This window comes from Pteropus medius, unplaced genomic scaffold, assembly GCF_902729225.1.
Source record: "Pteropus medius unplaced genomic scaffold, Ma_sr-lr_union100, whole genome shotgun sequence".
Lineage (NCBI taxonomy): Eukaryota > Metazoa > Chordata > Mammalia > Chiroptera > Pteropodidae > Pteropus > Pteropus medius.
In genome coordinates, this window is record NW_024354911.1 from 14761807 (window position 1) to 14787843 (window position 26037).

The 26037-nt window shown below is 36.1% G+C and overlaps 1 pseudogene; it reads left to right on the forward strand.

Annotated features, from left to right (window-relative positions):
- Positions 1 to 24715, forward strand: LOC120597845 (60S ribosomal protein L34-like; annotated as a pseudogene).
- Positions 24716 to 26037: the final 1322 nt, after the last annotated feature.

Below are 26037 nucleotides of genomic sequence, written 5' to 3' on the forward strand. Positions count from 1 at the left end.
ATGGCTGAATCTAGTTTGCAGTGGGGTCCCTCCTACGAGGCCCCGGGACCAGAATACCAGGTGGCCAGCTTCAGGCGAAGCTGGAGCCCCGCCTATGTCCACGTCTGAGGATGACACACTCAAAAAGCAGACTAGACAGGCACCAGAGCCCTACTAAAGCTAATCTTGCTCTGTAGAGTCAGCCCTTGCACAACAAGCTCCTCCACTGTAGTCACCCGCCAGTCCTCACAACCAATCAGCCTGAGGATCAATCTCTCCCATTGACATGCAAACAGTAGCCAAGGCTCAACTACAACAGGAGGGCACACACAACCCATACAAGGGACATAGCTGGAGCACTGAGCTCAGGTGACCAGGGAGATTGCACCACTGTGCCTCACTGGACAACTACTAAGTAAGGCCACTCTGCTAAGAATTGGAGACATAGAAGCTCCACCTAATACATAGAAACAAACAGGGAAGCAGCCCAAATAGGGAGACAAAGAGACATGTCTCAAATGAAAGAACAGAACAGAGCTCCAGAAAAAGAACTCAACAAAATGACGACAAGCAATCTGCCAGATGCAGAGTTCAAAACACTGGTTGTGAGAAGGCTCAATGAATTTAGGGGAAGAGTAGATGAACTCAGTGAGAACTTTAACAAAGAGATAGAAAACACAAAAATAGAGATAGAAAACAAAAAAGAACTAGTCAAAAGTGAAGACTATAATAACTGAAATGAAGACTACATTAGAAGAAATCAAAAGTAGATTAGGTGAAGCAGAGGACTGAATCGGTGATTTAGAAGATAAGGTAGCAGAAAACACCCAATCAGAACAGCAACAAGAAAAGAGATTCCAAAAAAATGAGGATAGTTTAAGGGGGCTCTGGGACAATATCAAGTGTTCCAACATTCACATCATAGGTGTAGTACTAGAAGGAAAGGAAAGAGAGCAAGAAATTGAAAATCTATTTGAAGAAACAATGACAAAAAACTTCCCTAACCTGGTGAAGGAAATGCAAGCCCAGGAAGTGCAGAGAGTCCCAAACAAGATGAATCTAAAGAGGCCCACTACCAAGACATATCATAATTTAAATGCCAAAGGCTAAAGACAAAGAGAGAACCTTAAAAGGAGAAAGAGAAAAGCAGTTTGTTACCTATAAGAGAGCTCCCATAAGGCTGTCAGCCAATTTATCAATAGAAACTTTGCAGGCCGGAAGGGATTGATAGGAGATATTCAAAGTGATGAAAAGCAACCTACAACCTACAACCAAGATTACTCTACCCAGCAAAGCTATCATTGAGAATCATAGGACAAATAAAGAGCTTCCCAAATAAGAAAAAGCTAAAGGTGTTTATTAACATCAAACCAGTATTACAAGAAATGTTAAGGGTATTTCTGTAAGAAGAAGAAAATATATCAAAACATGAATAATAAAATGGCAATAACTACATCTCTATCAATAATTACTGTCAATGTAAATGGATTACATGCTCCAATTAAAAGACAGGGTGGCTGAATGGATAAGAAAACAAGACCCTTACATATGCTGCCTATAAGAGACTCACTTCAGATCAAAAAACATGCACAGACTGAAAGTAAAGGAAGAAAAAAGATATTTCATGAAAATGGAAATATAAAAAAAGCCAGGGTAGCAATACTTATATTAGACAAAGTAGACTTTAAAACAAAGGCTATAACAAGAGACAAAGAAGAACCCAGTAATGCCACTGGGTAATACCACAAACTCAAAACACTACTTCAAAGGGAATGTGAATCCATATGTTCATGGCAGCATTATTTACAATAGCTAAGATATGGAAGCAACCTGGGTGTCCATCAATGGATGAATGCATAAAGAAGAGGTGGTACATATAAACAATGAAATATTACTTAGCCATTAAAAAATATGAAATCTTGCCAACTGAAACAACATGGATGGACCCAGATGGTATTGTGTTGAGTGGAGTAATTCAAACAGAGAAAAACAAATGTCCATATGATTTCACTTGCATGTGGAATCTAAGAAACAAAATAAATAAACAAACAAAGCAGAAACAAATTCATAGATACGGAGAACATTTTGATGTCTGCCAGATTAGAGTAGGGGGCATGGGTCAAAAAGAGGAAGGGATTAAGAAATACAAATTGATAGTCACAAAATAGTCATGGGGATATAAAGTACAGTGTAAAGAATACAGTCAATAATATTGTTATAACGATATGGTGTCACATGAGTACTAGAGTTATCAGGATGATTACTTCATAAATTATATATATGTCTATAATCTCTGTGTTGTAGATCTGAAACTAATACAATATTATATGCCAATTATAATTGAAAAATAAAAAAAATATTTTAAAATAAGATTAAAAAAATGAGTATTTAAAAAAAAATACTGGGCCTCATATTCTACTATAATAAAAGTAACTTCTTAAATGTTACTAGTTTCTATGAACAAAAGAATCCAGAAAAGACAAATGGATGGTGTTACAGTCTTCTTGGTGTGTTAATTTGACTAGGCTACAGTCCTCAGTTATTCATACATTAATCTAAGAATTTCTATGAAGATATTTTATAGATGTGATTAAAGTCCATAAGCAGTTGACTTTAAGTATCTTAGATAATATGTGTGGGCCTCTTTGAATTAGTTGAAAGGCCATAAAAGTAGAGTTGAGGCTTCCCTGAAGAATAAATTCTACTTTAAGCAGCAGCTTCAGGCCTTGCTCTTCTTGAAATTCCACCTTAGGAATTTCAGACTTGGCTAGGCCAGCTCACACATTTCATAAGCCAATTCCTTGTGATAAATCTCTTTAATATCTATCTCCTACTGGTCTGTTTCTCTAGTTGAACCCTGACGGATACATGTTGGTTTAAGATGCATTATTTTGGGCTCCCATCATAAAACACCTTGGGTTTAAACATATTCTGAGTTGTATGTTTCTTCAATAAATAAAAAATGGTTTGGGATGGGGAGGTGGGAGGTAAGTTACATTCACTGAGGGCATCTCAGGACCCAGTATTTCTATGTGATTTGTCTCTACTCATCTTACCAGGACACATGCAAGGTCATCTTAGTATCCTCACTGTACTTTCAAAGGGACTGAAAGCCACAGAAATCATATAACTTGTGTAAGGTCACCCAATAGGCAACCAAAGTAGGGTTGGATTGAGGATCTATATAAGCCCAAAAGCAAAGCCTACCATGTTACTTCCCTAGGAAGATAAACACTTCATAATCTTGCAGGCTTATATTATAAAATTCGCAACTAAGACACTACTATGGCACTGGAAAGTAAAGGGTAAATCAGAAAATAATTGAATTTAGTTAAAGGATCAGGAAAATCTAGAGGATAATCAAATTTTTTCTTAGGCATTGACAGAAATGTATAAAACTCAATTTTTATAACAGACTGTTGAATTTCTCGGAGGGATGCTGAAAAAGATGTTTAAGTGACCCCGAGGGTTCATTTAAGTATCTCCATTATAGGATATGGGCTTCAATTTAAAGGCAAAAAAAGTGATACACATTAAACCAAACAAATCGGTGTCTGAAAGGCAGCCATATAGCAATCTACCACTTAATGGCTTATACAGAAATACTTCACAGTTACTTTTCTATCCTCAGAGCCTCTTCCTTTAAAAAATTCACCTTGATTATTCTGTGTCTTTAAAGTGCTGAAATTGAACAGCCAAAATTTCAGTTCTATTTAAGTTTGCTTCCCTTGGAGCCCAGGGCAACCTGTTACTTAAATGTAATGGATGAATTTCACTGTATTTCAATGATTTGGGTGACATTTTCTTGACATTCACAATATGTCTATAAATTAGAAGTGCTGTAGTTTTAACACAAGATGAATAAAATTATCAAAAGAATCCTCCAGTTACTGCCTTCTCCTGGAGGAGAAGCCAATCTGATCGCTATTCTCTGCATAGATCAAGCTATACACCAAAACATGGGGAAAGAAATAATAAATTGCTTTTTCTCATTATATTTTTGTTTACTTTTATATTTTGTAATTCAGGTAGTTACTCATTGTCTTCTATCATAGCATATTATAGAAAACCTTGATTAATTCATTGAAACTCTCGATTAACCATAATTTAGTAACCAGAAATTGTTTTCTAAATGTTAAGGCTGTAGAGAGGCAAATGACAACATAACAACCTATGTCAGGGTTCTTTTGTATTTCTTTTATCTTTTTTTTTTTTTTTTTTACTATTTTCTTTATTTACTTTTCTTAAGCACACCATCTCCTACAATAGAATATATAGACCTAATCTAAAAATATTTATACATAAAAGTACAGACAGCACCAAACTCAGGGGAGATGACTCTTTCTAAGATCTGGAGATTGAGGATTATGCTCTCCAAGGAAATCTCCATCCTCTCTTGCTATGGACCCTAATTTATATGCTGAAACCCTTACCTCCAATGTGATGGTATTAGGAAATGAGACCTTTGGGAGGTAATAAAGTTTACAGGAGGTCATGAGAGTAGAGCCCCCATGATGAGATTCGTGTCCTTACAGGAAAAGGAAGAGGCTAAAACCTTCTTTCTCCCCACCATGTGAGGATACAGCAAGAAGATGATAACTAGGAAGAGAACCCTCACCAGACCCCAACAATGCTGGCATGCTGATCTTAGACTTCCAGCCTCCAGAAATATGAAAATAAATTTCTGTTGTTGAAACCACCTAGTCTATGGTATTCTGTTATAGCAGCTCAAACTAAGACATCTCCCATAGCATAGAGATTGGGGATGCACTCTGGGGCCTAACCATGAATAAGGCTACAGGGTGATAACTATCATCGCTAACACATGCATGAAGTGTACTTTATACTAGGCCCTGTTCTAAGCACTTTAGCAATACCAAGAACAACCCTATGAGGTAAGTAATAATGTTATCTCCATTTTACAGAGGAGGAAATTGAGACACAAATACATTTAGTTCTTACTCAGGGTCATACAGCTAACTAGTAGTAGAGCCAGGGTTCAATCCCAGGCAGTTTAGCTTTTCAGTAGGACATGTCTCTTTTCTCTTATTAAGTTATAAGTTACTTGCAAATTCCATATTATTTTAGAGGCTTCAATACCCAACCCATATCGAATACCTAAGGATTAAAAAACAGATTGAAAATAAAATAAAATATTATGTAAAATTGACAGAGTGGTGGACAGAGGATGCCTGAGAAAATATTAAATAGACTAATCACAAGATCTAAAACAGAAAAATTCCCAACTACCAGCCACATTCTCTCTCCTTTGTGCAGACACCAAGGAAAATATAAAGAAAACAACTGCCTCCCTGTCTTCAACAGAAATAGAGTCCACAATCAGTCTCAGCTTTTATGTCAATAGGAAAACCACTAAATTAATAAAACATGGCCATACATTTCTAAAACACCGGCAACAAAAATTCAAATCAATGGGGTATTCTATTTAGCCATCTAATAACTAGGAAATTTACTTAACCCAGAACACATAATTTCATAAACATTGCAATGAATCAAGGTTTTGACTAAGTCTATTTCGTTCTTGTTCATTGGATATGATAGCTTCAGTGTTTGCCTTGAGAGCTGACATGTAGGGGCATCTATAGATTCCTTACGCCTTTGCGAGTCAATGTCACAATGTTATCATGTCATTTTCACTTCAGAGTTTTTATCTACTACTTCAAGTTAAAGAAGAAAGATCTGAAATGTGTGTTTTTAAAATAAATTCAGGACAACACTTCTATTTTGGAACTCTTCACTGGTTAAATAAAAAACCTTCCAACAGCTGTTAGATAAGAGAGGAATACCAACCGTTTCAGAAGCTGAGAAACATATGATGAGCTACTACTTCAAATCTTGAAAAATAAGCCCATTCAAAGCTAGCTAGGGCTGTGATACTCCAAATAAAATGCTAAACCTAGGCTGCATTTCTTGTCATTGGTAAGAATGAATGTATAGAGTGTCTCAAAGGAAGCAATTTTTCTTGAATGTTATTATGGAGTGCCTTCAATTTTGAGGGAAAAATTTCTTCTTGCTTATATAGTATCTATAGTATCATTTTGGTGCAATGCCCTCCTTCTCAAGTTCCCTGGAATGATTACAAAATTGTACCTCTACAAGCTCTTTTACACAATGTATATGACAGAGAAATCAGATATAGTGTCAAAATTCATCATGTGCAATCTATAAAACGGGCTGTGCAACCATATCAGCACATGTTACAAGATATATTTCCATTTTTTTCATGTCCCTCTGAATTTATTTGACAGAATTTCAAAAGGGAAAATGTGTTTGCCAGAGGGCAGGTTGTTTTTGCTTCTTGGAGTCAGCAAAGATGCTGAAAGCTTTTCAACTTTCTTTGCCATTATTTAAACCTCATCATCTCAGACATCTAGCCATACTCTACATGCAGCAGCAGTGGGGATTCTTTCATAAACTGTCCTTTGCCTCAAATGTTTCTCAAGGCACTTCTAGGAAGGCTTAGATATTTCAAAGTCACAGCTAGTTTTAAAATACCCTTAAACCAACACCCCTCACCCCACCCTCCCAAAAAAAAAGCAAAAAAATTTTTTTGACTTAGCTAAATAGGCACCAGATTAGGTACTCTCCTAAATGCAAACTCTCCTCTATTATTTTTTAAAATATAATTCTGAAACTCTTCAGTGCCCTCGAACTACGAATCTTTTATCTTGCCTTCAAGGGAAGGTTTAAAATCATAATGAGCATTTGATAACTTTACTTCCTCACCTCTCATTCAATTCTCAACCCACTGTTATCTTATTCTGCTTTTAGCATTCCAATAAAAATGTTCTTGCTCTTCTCTTGATCTATGTTGTCCTAATCTAGGGTCATTTTCAAACTTGGTGCTGTTAACTAGTACCTCCTTTTTGGAATTATCTACTCTTTTTTTAGCTCTGGCACCATTTCCTCCTGATTTTTCTTTTACTTCTCCCATAATTCTTTTCAGATCTATCTACTAACTCCTCTCCTTACCATCTTAATTGTTAGAATTCCCCAAGTTGGCCTTTTCTCCTCTTCCCTGATGTGGCACACTATTCCTGAGCCATCTTATTCACATTCATGGCTCCAAAAACTTCTATTCATTGTTGACTCTAAAATATATTATCTCTAAACTAGACTTCTCCCTCTTGAACAAGCTTACATTACCAACTGCTTCCTGACCATCTCCACTCAGATGTTCCACAGAATCTCAAACTCAAAATGTCCAAAACTAAGTTCATCTTTTCCTTCCTAAAAGCTGGTTCCTCTCTTTTGATTAATGAAACGATAATCCACAAAGTCAGAACGCCGAGACTAATATAGTTCCACTAAATACCACCTACCCATGCACCTTGTTGCTTGTTGTTAGAGGGTTTTAACTACCTATCAGGCATAATCAAGAGGGAAGGCTAGGCTACTTGTTACCCCAGGAAAAAGTCCAAACCATGTGGTTTAGACTAGGCTGACCCTAGGGTTAAATCTGGAGGTAACCTTGACACCTATCAATAAAAAATCATCTGTCAAATACTGTGCCTTTATATGAATTAAGTTTAAGACATATCTCCAAAACATAAGAAACTTATTAATTTTGTTGATGCCCTAAGTTTCTGACTTTGGGTTATGCTCATTAACAAAATATAATATTTCTCAATCGATATAAATATATTAAGGCATCTTTTTACATAAATGTTTTATGTTGGGGGTGTTTTTGCTTGATTTCTATGTATACTCCATATTCTCTGAGAACTTGTCACACATTTGGAGTATATAACTTAAGAAAAAATTTATATTCTGCCTTGAGATTACATCTATTCAGTGAAAATCCAAAAAGAAAAAATATCAAAGGCGAGAATATTAAAAACCCAGAAAAGGATCTGCACTGCAAACGCCAGAATTCATTTTAATTGAACAGAGAGAAACTTAATGCCCATTACAGACAGGAAGCAGGGAACTGGCTAATGAATGTGGTTGTGCTTACAACAGACTTCACGCCCCCTAATGAACAATTATCTCTTAGAGCTAATGCTAGACAATAGCTCCCTTTGCCTTCCAGTTTAACTCCTCCACAGAAGAGTACATTTGTTTTTCTGCCCTTAACCTTTTAAGCCAAATGAATATTAAAGCATTTTAATGCTCGCTCTGAAAATAGACACATTAATGTTCCAACAAAACATCTGGGCATTAGTCGTTGTCCTCAAAGATTGTTCCAATTCTTTTCTCCTTTCTTTATGTCATCTATTACTTGCTAATGAATGTGTGAAAGAATTCCCTTCTTTAAAATGACATTCTAAGATTATACATACTAACCCAGTTAAAAAGATACGATAATACCTGCAAACCTCAAATCTTCATTCAGGGAGAAAAAAAGAGAGGAAAGTAGAATTGGAGGTATAATTCTAGCTGTTTTAAAAAAGAATGTTCAAAGAAAATGTGCGAATTTTTAACATCTATCAAATAAGAATGAGAATAGGTGGTTGCTTTATTTCATGGCTTTTTTTCTGAATGTTTAGAATAGCTCATGACTTAAGGTTGAAAAAAAAAAAAAATATGTCATTCAACCAGACAAGCCAAATTGCAATAGCATTAAGAGTTAGAATGTCCCACCCCTTAAATAGCCACTGTTCTTGCTTTTCCAATTCTTATCCCTGATTAAACTTTACCTTTTTTTTTCTAATCCTACTTCCAAACTGCCTAGTATTGCTGCACAACGCCATGAAACTGTTAGTTGGTTTCACTACAAATTCATTCCAACCAGTCTAAGATTAACACTGACTGTTACTCAGCAATTTATCTCTCCACTTTAATCAATTATTGTCATATTGCCCACCTGGACTATCTCTAACCCTTTCTACTTTGTTCAGATCTCAGCACTCTTACCTCATTTTCTGAAAGGTCTCTGCAACTTGTTGAACTTTCCTAAGCTTCTTATCTTTAAAGATCTCTTCAAGGTAAGTACCTTCAGGTCATACTTTCTATTGTAGTCCGATTTTTCCAAGAATTCCAAATGTAGTGCCATATTTCAATATCTTCCTCATAGAATTAACAATATTAAAGTTATAGAAGAGGTCAATATGTCCTATGACATTACAACTTGTCAAGCATCTGAGCATGGTACACAGACACTAAGGTGACCCCCCCAAAGACTGCCTACTTCCTAGTATCTGCACCTTTGTGTGGTCCTCTTCTCTTCACTGCAGGACAGACCTGTGACTTGCTTCTAACAAATATAAAATAGCAAAGATGATGGAATGTCATTTCCATGTTTATATTAAATCACAAAAGATTCCATCTTAGCAGATTGGAGTGAGAGATTCTCCCTGCTGTCTTGATAAAGCAAGCAGCCACATTGAGGAAACCATGTGGCAAGAAACTGTGAGAGGTCTCCAGCCAATAGGCAGCAAGAAGCGCAGGCCCTCAGTAGTACATCTGCAAGGAGGCGAATTCTGCCAACTTGAATGAGCTTGGAAGCAAATTCTTCCCCAGTTGAGTCTCCAGGTGAAAATGCAGCCCCACCAACACCTTGGTTGCAGCCTTGTGAAACCCTGGGCAGAAGGCCCAGCTAACCCATGCCCAAACTCCTGGCCCACTGGAACTATTAGATAATAAATGTGTATTGTTTTAAGCTGACTTTGAGTAATTCATTATGCAGCAATAGAAAACTAATACACTGGGTTAGAAACAAAGGAAAAAAGGAAACAACAGAGAAGAAAGAAAAGGGAAGGGAAAGGTGAAAGATATGGACTTATATCTTATTGGAGGCACAAAAGCAGGAGAAATATAGGCTCCCCTATAAGAGAATCAATAACTGGCACAAATATTGAACACGAACAGTTGAAAATGAATTCTCTCTGAGGTGCTGGTGCTGGAAGTGAAGAGCTTTAATAGTATGACACAGGAAGTATTATGGAATTTTGTTTCTACTTAATATTGAGTAAATATATATTCAGTCTAGGATTTAAACAGCAGATACTAATAAAGATGAAAGCTTTAGTATGTGCCAGTGCTATGCTAAGCACTCTGCATTTATTGTTTTATTTAATCCTCACAACAAATTATGAGGTAGGTACCATTATGACTCCATATTAGAGATGAGAAAATTACAGCATAAAAATGCCAAATATTTGTCCATGACCACACAGCCAATAATAAACAATGCTAAAATTAAACTCCAGCCTGTCTCATTCCAAAGTCTCAGCTATTAACTATCACCACAGTGAAGAGAATGCAAATCAGAGAGTGCTGCACAAGATAGGTAAGCAAGGACTACAAGGGTTCACATGAATGAGATAATGCAGGGTCAGACACAGGGCAACAGCAATCAGCCATTTCAGGGGTAAGAAGAAAGCACGTACCAACATTTTGCAGAACAAAATGAATTAAACATTTTTCACAATATCTGTGGGGAAAAAAATCATTCAAAACTGATCTTTAAGCAAAGAAACTATAACCCTGGGCAGAAGACAGTCGGTGAAACAGCATGTAACACACGGAAGAGGAAGGTCAGTCAAACCTAGCCAACATAAGAAAATTCAAACCAGACCAGAACAAAACCTAACTCTATTGTTAAGGGTTTTTCACCAAGAAACTGTAAATTTGTATCAAAAGCCACTTATACTTTGTGATATTGAGCTGCATGAACTAAAGTAGTTCCTTTCAGTCTGGGAAATCAGACATTGTCCACAAATTCTTTTGTTGCTTAATAAACTTCTGAATTAGAAAACTCTTTATATTGTTATAGGTAGAGAACTGGATTGATAGAGCTGTCAGATTCTTACAATCAATATGCTGGTAATCAGGGTAGGCAAAATCCTTTACTCAAGTCTGTCTTAGCAAGATGTATTTCTGCCAAAGTGACTATACTTTATAAGACATGATATGATCCAAGAAGGTGAGCCAAAATCAGCTATCAGTAATTTGCTGGAAAACGCAATAAGCCTGGGTAGCAGAGGATCCAGGGATACAGCCCAAAGCAAAGCTAAAGATTAGTAACCAGAGAAAGTGGGTCACTGAGGGGAGCAAGTAGGTGGGAAGCAGACTCAATCATAAATCAAGTATGGGGTCAGCCTGCTCACCTTTGCTCCAGTGCTATTCTTATCAGGTTAACCAAGTCCTTGATCAGATAACAGCCTGCGCAGCAAGACATCCACACAGGGAAACTTTGTCTCCAGTCCTCTCAACAAATTAGAATTTCTAGGAATATCTCCCTTAACTACCTCAACAATACTGTTGAATTCACATCTCTCAAAATGTGGTACATGATATCTTTGGCATGCCCACTCTGAAAACAAAGCAAGAGCTTCAAGCCTTCTCAGTGCATCCAATTAACAATCATGGTTTGTTTTCTGGTTGTTTTTTTTTTTCACAAAAGACAAACATTGCTGAGGCATTTAAGTACTTCCAGTAGCATTGGATCCATCATCAAAAGGATGCTTTCCAGAGTGTCAAGCACTTATTGATTTCTGTATCTGTGTAGTATATGATAAAGGACTCTTCTTCCAGTGGACATTTTGCCTTATTGTGTTGGAACGGTTAGTTGTTTAATGCCAAGTGAGCAGTTACATGTAACTGTGCAGGATTTCTGATTTGCATCCCGGATGTGAAATGGTGGGTCAGCAGAGAACATGTCTCAGAAATGTGGTATCAATGTTGCAGAATGTCTTTAAGTACACTAACTAGAGCCATGCCAGCTAAAACCATAACATATTCCAATAGAATCTTTATGAGCTTCATGTGTGTTCCCTCCCTGCTCCTATCTGAAATCATTTGCTGCTCATTTTGGCCTCCAAATACAGTTTTGCCCTCAACAAGGACTTTTGATCTGTTCTCATCCTACTATTTCATTTTTCATTCCTAACTCAGCTGTTTATATTATAACTAGACACGAATCTGTCCTAAACTCAGCTCTGTCCATACTGCTCTACTGAAATTTCTCAGGTCGAAAGTCACTAATTATATCTTTATGCCAAATACAATAAAAAAAATTCTCTGTAGTTCTTAGTATATCTGTTTGCAGGTATGACATTAATGATGTTTCCTCCTCCTTTAAATCTTTCTCTGTTTCTCTTACATTGCTCCTCTCTGGTTTTTCTTCTATCCCTTACTTCTCCTGCTTATCTCTTTCTTCTATGTATTCTTCAGTCCTCACTTCATCACCCTTGGGATCCATGAAAATGGATCCATCTATCTCTCTTGCTCAAAATATTCAGCCAAGTTTCCTAATGAACATTTCTTCTTGGATAACCAATGAGAACTCAACTTTCACATGCCAAAATCTGAAATCACTTATTTCCCTAAATAAGATCTTCCTTCTGTATCCTCAGTGAATCATCCCATTAAAGATTCAAATATTCAAACCAAATATTTGAGAGATTATCCCTATCATTTACTCCATCAAGTCAGGCTTCAAGTCCCAAACTATCTAAGATAGTGTCTTTATGATGCTTGAATCTACCCCTTCCTCTTAATTTCTCAACTGTCTTAGCTTAGGCTCTCATACATTTCTTCCCTAGATTTCGGCAGTAGCTTCTAACAGATTTCTCTGCCTCCAGTCTTGCCTTCCTCAAGTCCATTTTCCATTCCTGTGCCAGGATAATCTTCCTAACATACAAATTTATCAGGTTAATCCCTTGCATAAAATCCTACAATGGTTCTCTATAGCTCTCAGGAATTGGTTGAAAGTTCTTATTTAAACCCAAGACTCGTAATTATCTATCTCCTACTTACTTATCTAATTCCACCTCCTAGAATTTCCCAAATAGGCCCCTCTTTTCAACTATACAGACTATTTCTAAATCTTTGAATATGTCTTTAATACTCTGGTTAGAATGGACTCTTCCATCCCAAAACTCTTTTTGTCTAGCTACTTCTTATTTATCTTCAAAGCTCTGCTAAGATGTCATCACTTCCAAGAAACCATTTCTACTTTAATCTCCATGTCTAAGTCTGACTTAGTTCCCTTTTCTGTGCTCCTCTATCAGAGCATTTATGATTCCACCCCACTAGACTATGAGATCCCTAAAAACAGAAATTTATCATCAATTCATTCCTAGCATAATGTCTGGCATGGAACAGGCATTTAATAAATCTAAACTTTAACAGAAAAGAATAGAGGGTTCATCCTTCTTGCGACAAAATCAAAGTTGTGACAGAAATACAGAGCAAACTGCAAGCAAAATTGCCTGGGATCTAGATAAACAGAAGCACTACAACTAGGGAGAAAAATAAGAAATCACTTTGCAATGGTAGAAGGTAGGAGGGGGCAAAGATGCAAGGCTACTGGGTCCTGAGTGGCTGACTGGGACAGAGACTGCAGCAGTTACAGACGCCTCTTAAAGGGGCCCTGTCTACAACCGGACTTTCGCAGTGACGGACCTGCTTGTTCTGAGCACCAGCACTGGGTCAGCTGCTAGGGGCACAACGGACTTAACAGGAGGACACTGAATTGTCGGAGCGAGAGCAAGAGGAGGCTCTCTCCCAGGCAGAAGTGCCAGTAGCCATTGCTCTTCTGTTGAGCCCTTCCCTCTCCCAGTGTGTGGACATAGCATCACCATGGTTGAGACATCATTAAACTGGATAACAGAGCTTGCTCCGCCCAGAGGATTCTCTGAAACTCCACCTCCCCCAACTCATGACCCAACCCAAGCCACATCTAATAGTGTCCTCGGTGAGTCTGGTGCTCCTTGCTGAGTCAACTCCAAGACTCGCACTGTTAGCAGCTGACCTCGGTTTCTGGCATGGCTTCTTGAGGCAACTATAAGCACAGCATCTGTGAATAACTTGCTGAGTCTTAACATATGGCCCCAGAGGGGCACAGCCTGGAGCTAAACTTGGCCTGCAGCTGAACCCCTCTCAGGACTGTGCCACTGGACACCTACTACACAAAGCCACGCTAATGAGACCAGGAGACTTAGGATCTTTGCTTAGTATATAAAACAGACACAGAAAGACAGCCAAAATTGGAAGACAAAGAAGCAGAAACCATTTGAGAGAACAGAACAGAGATCCAGGAAAAATGGAGTCAAGTAGTCTAACAGATGCAGAGTTCAAAACACTGGTTATAAAGGTGCTCAATTAACTTAGAGGAAGGGTAGATGCACTCAGTGAGAACTTGAACAAAGAGATAAAAAAAAAAACTTAAAAAAGGAAATGGAAATTATAAAAGGGAATCAGTCGGAAATGAAGAACACATTATCTGAGAAGAAGAGTATATTAGAGGGAATCAACAGAGTGGATAAAGACAAGGATCAAACCACCAATATGGACGATGGGGAAGCCAAAGACAGTCAATCAGAATGGCAACAAAAAAGAAGACAAGACTACAATAATAATTTAAGGAGACTGTGGGACACAATTAAATGTAAAAATATTCATGTCATAGGGGCACCTGAAGGAAGACAAGATGTTGAAGAGCTATTTGAAGAAATAATGATGGAAAATGTCCCTAACCTGGTGAAGGAAATAGACATACAACCCTAGGAAGCTCAGAGAGTCCTAAAAACAATGCTTCCAAAGAGGCCCACACCAAGACACATCAAAATTAAAATGCCAGAGGTTAAATACAAATAGAGAATCTTAAAAGCAGAAAGAGAAAACCAGATAGTTACCTACAAGGGAGCACTCATAATACAGGTAGCTAATTTCTCAAAAGAAACTATGCAGGACAGAAGGGCTTGGCACAAAATATTCAACGTGATGAAAACTCAGGATCTACAACCAGGAACACTTTATTCAGCAAAGCTATCATTTAGAGCTGAAGGACAGATAAAGAGCTTCCCAGACAAAAATAAGCTGAAGGAATTTATAAACACTAAACCAGTATTACAAGAAATATTTGAGGTACTTCCTAAAGAAGAAAAAACATATATCAAAAACATGAATAAAGAATAGTAATAACAATGCTTCTATCAACAAGGACCTCAAATGGAAAAGAATTAAGTGCTCCAACCAAAAGATAGAGTGGCTGAATGGATAGAAAACAAGACCCTTACGTATGCTGCCTACAAGAGACTCACTTCAGATTAAAAGACACACACAGATTAAAAGGAAGGGGATGGAAAAAAGATATTGCTTTGATGGACCGAGAGAGTATTGCACTGAATAAAATAAGTCAGATAGAGAAAAATAAATATCACATGATTTCATGTACATGTGGAATCTAAAGAACAAAGTAAACAACAACAACAACAAAAATGGAAATAAACTCATATATGCAGGGAATATTCTGAGGGCTAGTAGATGGAAGGGGGGTTGGGGGAATGATGAAAAAGGGCAAAGTGATTAAGAAGCACAAATGGATAGTTACAAAATAGACATGGAAATATAAAGTGTAGTATAAGGAAAATAGTTAACAATGTTGTAATAAATATGTAAGGGGGAAGAGGGGTACTAGATTTAATGGGGTGATCACTTTGTGAGTTATATAGATCTTTAATCACTATGCTGTACAACTGAAACTGGTATATTATTGTATGCCAATTATAATTGACAAAACTCATTGAATTGTACAATGTAAATATGAGCAACTAATTATCTATTATATTTCAATAAAGCCGGGGGGGAGGGGAAAGAGGAGAAAAAAGGAGGGAGTAGGTAGATTTGAAAAACCTCTCTTAGAAACTGAATTTCAGTGTGATTAGTAGAAGACAAATGTAGCTGGAGAGTTAATTACCTAACAACTGTGACCCACCTAAATTAAGCAAATTCTAGAGCTGCCGGATATCAATTAATAAAATAAAACGTAACCTCTAGATCAATCTGCCTATTTCAAGCACCAATTGATAAAATGGCCTCAAGATAGAAAAAAGTCCTATTCTAGCCATATCTCCTTATAGGAGATTCTTAACAATAATGTTAAGCAACCAAATGGGCCTGAGGAAGGGTCTTGGCCTTTAAATAAAAGAAGCACTATATTGAAACTTCCTGGGGTCATTTCGTCCAAATCAATTCTGAAATTAAAGCTGTCTCATTTTTTATGAATCAGAAATGACCATTCTAAATTCATTGTGGTAACTATTATGAGTTATCTGTGCAGGAATATTTGTATGGATGTATATGTTTCTGCATCTGTGTCTATTTATTATTAAAGTGCTTCTATTTATTAACTATAGTCATTCAGGATCTGTGATTAATACATCTGTTGAAAATTAAATAATGTTCCCTTCTGTACTTAGTCCTAAACTTTCTTCACCAAGGTTTTCACATATAGAAATATTATAAGCTTTTTTATAACATTCCCAATTTCCAACCTAATAAATTGCTCCAAATTGCTTGCCATTAGCTCAACACAACCAAAAATTAACTTATCCTTCAATTCTTCCTTAAGTAGCCTTCACCAACTGATTCCTCTAGTTCTATTATGTTGACCTTCTTATAATCCTCCAACCTTCAAACTCTAAAATTATCCTTAAGCTCTCCTTCTGCAACAGTAATAATGTATGTATACATATTCAATTAATTGTCCAACCCTATCAAAAAATAATTCTAAGATTCATCTTAAATTTGTCTCTAATTCTTTATTCCCATTGATGCCATCATAGTTCAGGTCCTTGTTTCTAATGTAAACAATTTTTTCTAATCTACACTACACTTTGTTCTAATCTATACTATTGTCTAATAGTACGATCTACATCATTTTTTAATCTATGCTATTGCAACAGCCTTCAGTCCTTTTCTACTTCATTCAATCCTACACATAGCTGCAAAACAATCTTCTGAAATCTGTGCCTACAAAGCACAGCTTATTGTGTCACTCCATGACAGTTGTAAGAATATCAAATAAAAATAATATGTTACATTTCAAAATATTTTTGACACTCACAATTGCTTACTTAATAAAACCTGTGTGTCTTCTCATGGCATTCAGAGAATTATAGGATCATAAAATTGTTAAAAAGAAACTTAAGTATCATCTTGTCCAGGTCCCCCAAGCTCTAATCCCTTTCCTGTCTTATCTTTTTCACCACGTTTAATATATTCTATACTCCAGTAAAATTAAACTGATAATCATTTGACATTTATGCCTCCATGACTATTTTCAAACTGTTTCTTCTGCCTGAAATTCCTTCCCCCGAAATCTATCTAAGTTCTAGGTCAAATGTTCTCCCTTTCATTAACACTACCTTGATCCTTACAAATTAAAAACATCTCTCCTCTAAACTTGTACAACTCTATTTGAATATTTTCTTAAGGCATTAAAACATTCTACTCTATATTATAAACGCCATGAAAATTTCCTGTCACTGTACCTTGGCCGTGAATTCCCAAAGGATAAGGACCTCAGCTTATTTATTTGTATCCCCTCTGAATATTTTCTCCTACTCTTTAGGGAAAAGAGATTACTATGTGTAAGTTGTTATCCTCCTTGTTGTTGTTGTTTTTTTTTAAGAAAGCATTGATAGTGGTAAAAATTATATTTCAAATGAGATTTTATATTTTAATTACCAACACTAGTGGGTTTGGGTTGGGGGAGGGAGAAAAGTTTTGAACTCTAGATATATATCAAGTATAAAAATGTCAGATTATTTAACTATTTTATCCAATAAATATTTATAAAACATCTACTACATGTAAGAAGCACTATAACAGGTGCTTAGGAAATACAAATATACAATTCTATTCATTAAGAAGAACACAGCCTAATGAGATAAAACCGTTATTTGACGTAACTGTAATACCAGGGTAAGTGTCACACAAGGGAAAAACTGCTATAGAGATTTAAATAAGTGTGAAACTCAGGGAAAACTCTCTGTAGAATAATAAGGCTAGTTTGGATCCTGGCCGACTTCTTAGAAGTGGTGCAGCCATGGAGAAAACATTTAACTACTCTGGTAGAATGGGAATAATTCCTACTTTTGGCTAACATTCCTAAAACATAACAAGTGCTCAAAAAACTAATACCTTCCCTCCTCCATTTCCTACTGATCTAAAAAGAGACCAAAGATATTAACCATAGTTCTGGGTTAACTTTAGTTCAAAGTGTCAAATTTGGAATGATATGAATCCTTTCACCACACTTCAAAATGATATCCCTAGGAGAGAGTAAAACTAAATCAACAGTAATTAAAAGCCACAGTTCTGGAGCTATAATATAACCAGGGCTGAATCACTGAAAAGACAGCAAATCTCTTTATAAATGATGATTTCAGTTTGGGGTAGTAAAATCAAGTGCCATTAATCTAGTATATCAGAGTCAGTTCTATTCAGTTCTTATGATTAATAATTGAGGCCGTATCTCATAATTATGAATATGTTTCAGTCCTAAAATGTGTCCAAAAAATTTGCCATCTTTCTCATATGGATGTTTTAGTGACAGAATGTAGCTTCATATTCCTATTATATTGGCATTGGCATTGAGTAATATAGGTTTCAAAAGCCCAGTAAAAGAACCAATATGGATGTTATATGAGGCTTTAACATGCCATTGTTATGAAAGTCCATTTTAATAAGAAATAAAAAATCTTCCTGCTCCTAGCTTCTCAGATCCTCTGAACCCCTTTAGCAGCACAAATTTCTCCAGTTGGAAGAGAACCAAGCATTCCCCAGACTGCTAGCATTACAAACCCAAGGTGACACCAAACTCAATTACAAACTTAACTACCTTTTCCAAATCTATTGTTTCTATCAATCCTATGGCCTTAAGATCAATGGCAACCCTAAACCAGGCTGGATTCTGGGTGGGGGTCAAAGAGCCCTCTGAATTCACTGTTCCTTTGAAAAGAGACAGAAAACCCAAATTCTAGATCTTAATCTGCTCTCAGCTACCTGATTACTCACTGTCAAAAGTACCAACTCAAAGTGATGCAACATGCATTCATCAAACTCCTGTATATGCCAGGAACTTGGTTAAGTATTAAGTATAAAAACACAAATAATACAAGGTATGGTTTTAAGTGTTTATAAAACTGGAATGCTTGCAAAAAGTAGGCAAGTTACGTTACAGGCATGTATTTTTTTTTTTAAGTAAAATAAAATAAGTCTTCGTACCAAGGTGAAAAGTAGCTAGAGGGGTTGTTTGTCAAGGAAAAAACTGAGGAAAACGGCACATGCTCTCCAGTCCATGATGTCTAGACTGAGAAGCCAGGTCACCCATTTGAGCTTATCACCATCTTTTATTATCTGGGCAACTCTCTCTTGTGCCCTGTTTTGAACATAATATAACAATGTGGTCCCTGCCCTCAAGGCTAACAATTCGAGCTAGAGAGACAGCTTGTTCTGACACACTCCTAAATAAGCTTCAAATGTACAAGAGAGAAGCCATATCAAAGGAAATAGCATCAGAAACACAGTAAATCTATGATGACTAACTGACCTAACTTATGACCTATAAAAATCATTTTTCTTCCAAAGACAGCTAATGCTCTCATAGTCACCACTATGACAAAACAGCAGCTTGATAAATCAATTTATTCCAAACTAATATATGATTCAAATATAATATGGTTTTACATAATTTGAAAAATACTTATAATTTGAGAGAATTTGCATATTTTTAACTGAGACGCACAGCATCTGAAAAATACTTCATTAATTCAACAAATAACTATTGAGTCACTGGACATGCACAACACTATGTAAGGTATTAGCAGGCATAAATAAGAAAGCTCTGCTTCTGAGGCATTTACTATCAAAAATAAAATTTACAAAATTAAAACCTAATATTTATTACATGCTTCTGATCACATACATTTATTCTAATTGCATAATTAAATGCAATCATCCTTAAAACAAAAGGGAGACTGAATTTTATTTTAAGAAAGCTCTCAAGGCACAAAATGAAGGAAAAAATTCATTATGTAGGCCAAAGGCCAGAAGCCAGGAATTTAGTGTAAACTATCAATACCAAAAAAAGACTTTGTACAAAAGGCAACCATAAAAGCTTAAGTCTAAGGGTATAAAGAAACGATAATCACAGACTATATAGTAAAAAATCTTAGTGTATGAAGTACTCTAAAACTTTACGTGTGGAAGAAACCTGAAGGATTACCTAAATGACTCCATGATTGTATGAAATTAAATAACAATAATTTCAAAAGCCACCAGATATCTCGCTAATTAGTATCAAAGGAGACTCTGGTCCTTTGCCACACACCTAAGTATTTGCTTTCTCCATCACATATGCTACAAATAGTCACTTACATTTTAAAAGCCTCAAAGTATTATATCTTCTCTATACTGTTTGAACCCCCTTAACTCTAAGTTCAGAGAACACAAGACAAAGATACTCTGATTGTGCTAGCTGGTGAGATGCCACATCATTGGCCACTGCCATAGGGTAATAAGCATTTCTCTAAACTGCATCAACAAGATTGGTGGATGGGGAACAGGATGAATTGTCACAGTGCAAAGCCCAGTCCACTTATTCACTGAAACACGTACCCATCAAATTCCCATTTCCCTAAGAGGTAGAAATACAGTGATCCTTGGTTTAATGGTCCCTTGGATTAAAGGACTATGCCAAGGGCCTCACGAACTGCTATCATTTTCTCATGCACTTGAACTGAGCTCCCTACCAGTGCCAACCATCCACAGTAAATGTGAGAGTCCAGCCTGGACGCTGCATTTTGATAACAATTGCTTCCGTGCCATCTCCAAAGCCGTTCTGCCCTGCACCTGCACGGCTGTCTCTGTTTAGCAAGTTCTTCTACAAGGCAGACATCCTTTACAGTTCTTTTAACCGCATAGCAGAAGTTCTTCTCCAATTATCCTGCACTGCTAGATGGACCAGAGGGCACAGTGCTGCTGCCTTGAGACTCGGGGATGGTTCTTTTATTGCAGATCACGCTGATTCTAAAAAGGAAGATTTCTGTCTTCCTTTGACTCTCCTCTTATTTCAGCCTCCTCTTCCCATTCCACTCCAACAATACATCCTATCAGCCCAGATCACTGTTCTTGAGAACACCAGTCTTTCCCCTTCACTGTTTCCAGTCTCTTCACCCGGGCTTCAGTCTTGTGCTTATCTTCAATTTTAACCTAATATCTATTCACACTTGGCATTATGGAAGATAGATATATAGCAAAATAAATAAAAATATTCTCCATACTCTTACATAGTTATTAACATTCTTTGTGAAATTATATTACACAAATAAACTTCATTCTCACCCACCAAAAAGTGCCATCATATCATAGGTACCTTATATGGCCGTAAGTAAGAGCATTATAATTTTATAATTTCATGACACTCAATAAGGTGATCACAATCACCCATAAAGTGTTAGAGAAAAACAAGAGAAAATCATTAGTTGAGGACTTTAGTAAGAGGCAGATAATGGTATGAATCATAGCTGATGTTTATTATATACATAAACAGAATTATATGAGTAAGAATCTTGAACCAGAGAGAGAATTCCAAGTCTGCTCTCTAGTTTCCTAGTTTTCAGTATAGAGCTTATAATGTTAATAGTGTCATTTCATTTTCCAACCTGAGGTTATGAAAAAAAAAAAGCATTAATCCAAAATATGAAATTGCACTGGAGTTATTATATCATCATTATAAGTGGCTCATAGGTGTTTCCTGATCCACAAGCCTCATTCACAACTATGCACTGGGGAAAAAAGTTTCTCTGGCTCTGAAAGCCTAGCATGACCCCATGGAAATTATCTTTTCTATTCCACTCTCTCCTAGCAATTCCGATCTTCCGAGAAGACTGGCAGCATAAGTGCCAAGAGTGTGGACTCTACACCCACAGTTGTAACCCCAACTCTGCCACTTTCTAATCATGAGACCTTGGGCGACAGGTGAGACTAGTTACAGGATTCTGTGCCTTACTTTTCTCATCCCCAAAACAAGGATAATAATATTTGTTATATGTAAATCACTTAAATCAGTATTTAGCACATTGTAAATGCTCGGTAAATTTGCTGTAAGCATGAATGTTATGGTAGAGAGTGATACAGGAGTAATATGGTAGGGAGTGGTATGTTCTCGTATGTCAGCAGTGTCCCATCTCAAAAACACACAATACTTCATAACGACTTCACCTCCAGTTCAGAATTGCTATGAAAATATTAGGAGTACAGATTATTGTTCAGAAAGATATTCATATTGGTGAGAATAAATTATAGACAAAATGTAAACATTTACAAACACACATGGTAATTTCTTGTCTAAATTCTAAGATAATAACAGAAAGCATATTAGTTAAAATTGTGAAAGAGTTGGAAAGCAGAGATAGTAATGAAAGGCAAATGATCTGTAGTTCTTTGACACCTTGGGGGCCCAGAGATATGGGAGGGGGTTTGGGGGAGGCCCCAAGACCAATGAGGAGCCTACCCACTCTTGCTGGAGGATCTGACAGTTGAGATCAATATTCTAAAGTTAATGACTATTGTTTTCCATGTCACAAATCTATTCTTTTACATGAATAAAAGTTGTAAGCCTGTCATGCCAAGATTCACCAAGTATACAGTTCACTTTCTACCTTGGTATTCCATCCTATCACCCAGGCTGCTTCACACCCCACCTAGAATTTCAGTGGAGAGCAGGTTATCTCTGAAATCCCATCAAAGCCTCTATCATTTGAGTATCTAGCTCTAAAGATGAAAAATGCATGGAACGGTAAAACTGGTGGATCAACTTTACTAGCCTTGGTAAAACCATGAGATAGTCAGAGAGTTACTATAAAGAGAAATTAATAAGTGTTTGGAATTCAAATCTAATACAAATTTTAAAACAAGTTTTAAAGTTGTCAGGTAAAGAATTACTAAGTACAGTACTTCAGCATTGTTTCTGAGTATGGAGACCACAAATCCTACCCTTTTGTATTCCCAGAACCAACAGAAACATTTGCTATTAGTGATTACAATGATATATATGAATGAATAATTTATAGTACCCCTTACGCATATATTGGCATTGAGTATATTAAATACATCAATAGTAATCTTCACAACAACCCTGAAAAATGTATTCTCTTTAAAAGGAAAATGCACTTATGAGAGGCTCAAAATTTTGACCAAGGTGACACAGATTAAAAGTTACAGGACCAAGTTTTAAATTAAGGTCTATATTAAAGATGCAATGCATTCAAAATATAATATCCTGTAATAGGCCACAGAAATACTGTGTCTCTAAGCACATTTCTTTCTTATGAAATAATGGAACCGCACTGAAACTGAAAAATGATCCAAGTTCTTACAGAAATGTGTGTTTCACATATTTCAGTTGTGTATTATGAAGTTTAAAGTTTGTGATGGAAAGAAGAGGGTCAATTTTAGAAAAGTACAGAAAGTAGAATCAACAAGATCTGCTAATTAGATGGCAAAGATGAGAAATTGGGATTTGTATATCCTAGACACTAGCTTGAAGAAAAAACACTGTAATAGGAAACTAGAGTTAAATTGATGGAGAGAATATGGGAAAGTATTAGTATTTTGAAAGTTATGTGGAACATTTTACCCAAATATTTTCTACATAAAACTAGCTGAATGTGTTGACATGGTAAAAATTCTCTTAAATCATCATCACAAACAAGATTTGATGCTTGAGTACTTACATGAGGAGAACAAATTACATGACTGGTCATGTAAAATAAGACAAGGATGATTTTATCTTCAAGGTGAATAACACCTCATTTTAATAGGAATCCATTTTGAACCATACAATAATTATAAAAGTTATAATTTACCAACTTAAAATAGAGAATTAATGAACCTGAGTATATAAAATGTAATTAATATTTTCTTTATAAATTATATATGGAAGATTTGCAGTCATACCTTAATAAATATAAAATTCAAAACAGAAATTTAACATACGTGAGCTTGTTTAACCTATTAGAGTTCTCAGAACAAATCCCCCCCAAAATGAGGCCAAATAATGGAAAAGCAACAGTGACATCTGCTGTCTGTTTTTATAGTTTCCTTATAATAATCCTTTATATTTCAAATCTTTTCTTCCAATTTACTTCTATATTTATCATTGTCATATCTATAAGAAATGCTTTGATGACTAGGCACATTCTGTCTACTCCATTAATTTGTTCCCAGAGAATAATTTGAAGCAGACTATTTTTGGATATATGTTCTGTGTTACAGATCTTTAAATATACACACATTTTAAAACTCTGAACAGAGATTTCAGCAAAATTTAGAATGTATAATAATGATATCCATGAACAATTGAGAATTTAATAGTCTTATTGCTGCTGTTCTTTATGTTCCACTAGTAATATTTTTTTTAAATTTTAATTTCTTTAATTTCTGATATTACATGAAGCACAATGCAGTTACCATGACATAAAGGATTTAGAATCCTCCAGAGGAGAACAGAAACGTACAATTTTAGAACTGGAAATCCTTAGATTGCTTTTACATCCATCAATACCAATCTTACAAATAGGAGGGTTAGGCTCCTCTAAGGACGGTGTCTGCAGATTCAGAGTGGTCCAGCATTTGATATTCCATTGGAGGCTGTCCTACAATACAGCCTCTAACAAAACTAGGCTGTCTCAAACCCCTGGTAATAGAATTGTTTATCTTCATACCAAGAAGGTTGGGAAAGCACCAAAATCTGTGTGTGACGTGTGCCCAGATCAACTTCTCAGAGTTCATGCTGTGAAACCTAAAGTTCTAATGAGGTTGTCTAAAATGAAAAAACATGTCAGCAGGGCCTAGGGTGAATCCATGTGTGCTAAATGTGTCTGTGACAGGATCGAGAGTGCTTTTTTTTATCAAGGAGCAGAAAATCATTGTGAAAGTGTTGAAGGCACAAGCACAGAGTCAGAAAGCTAAATTTTAAAAATGAAGCTTCTTTGAGTAATAAAAACAATTTAAAAATAAATAGGAGGGGTAGGCAGCAGCTTACACACCTCTGCTAGATGTGTAATATCCCAGCATTCCACCTAATGATGACTGAAATACCACATTTACAAAGTCACTTCCTCGGTTAATGAATTTGCCATGAAGTTTCTTACCTGTTCCACAACATTTATTTCATCCTAGAAGAATAAGACATTGGGCCATTAATAATCAATAGCTCCCTGGAGAGAGGGAGTTAATCAGATTGGTTTTCTGTTTCACAGACAACTGTTGAGCATTTTAGTTGGAGAAAAAAAGAGAATGATTTCATTGCTGGGACACTGGCTCAAGAAGGCAAGCAGATTGTGGGGAAAACTGAGTCTTCAAGGTGTAAGGATACTAAGTACTTGGTCAAAGATCAAGAGGGAAAGAAAACATCACAGGAAAGAGAGGTAGGATAACACCACAAACAGACCTGGACTGCCTTATAATTTTTCTCAGTTCCCGAAGTGCCCACTAAACAATCTTTATGTGTATGTTGAGTAAATAGTGACAAAGAGCTGTGAAACAATGAAAAGTGAAGAACCAAGATCTTTTAACTTCTAAACCAGTGATGTAAGACCAGAAAAATCACAAGAAAGAGTAAATGCCCCAAGTACATTTGTCCTATTTGAGCAGAGGAGAGCTCGTTTTTCATATTTGGTATAAGAAAGAAGGGGTGCTACTTGATCTAAGGCATGACAAATGACATCCTTCCGCTGACAGCACTTAGCACAAAACAACATCTGTGGAAGCTGATCTCAAAGCTCCACATAAAACAATGCATGTAAAAGTTATTGGTTTGATAAGAGAAAATCCATTTTTAAGATGACAGTATAAAAAATCCTCTATTGGCAAGAAGCAGTTTTCATTCTAGGGAAATGTGAAATTCAAGAGTTCATATGGGAGAAAGATCATTTGCTCTGTTTATTCTTGCATGAACAGACACATTCTAAATTGATCATCAGTGAAGAATAAGATAAACATTCAGGAACAAATGTGCCTACACTCTTAATTCTGACATTTGAAGAAAATTTATAAAGAACCTTTATATAAAAACAAATCTACCCAGATATACAATAAAGGCAGTATAGTTCAGGAATCTAAAGTTGTGATTAATGTTCCAAGCCAATGAGGTAACATTTTTCAATGAAATCGTTATTTGATCACTTAACCTATAAAAATGGCATCATCAAGAAAATGATCAAAATTATCACTGAAGGATATATTGGATATATACAAAGATTAGTAAGTCATGAACTCTGTACAATAGAGTTTTCAATA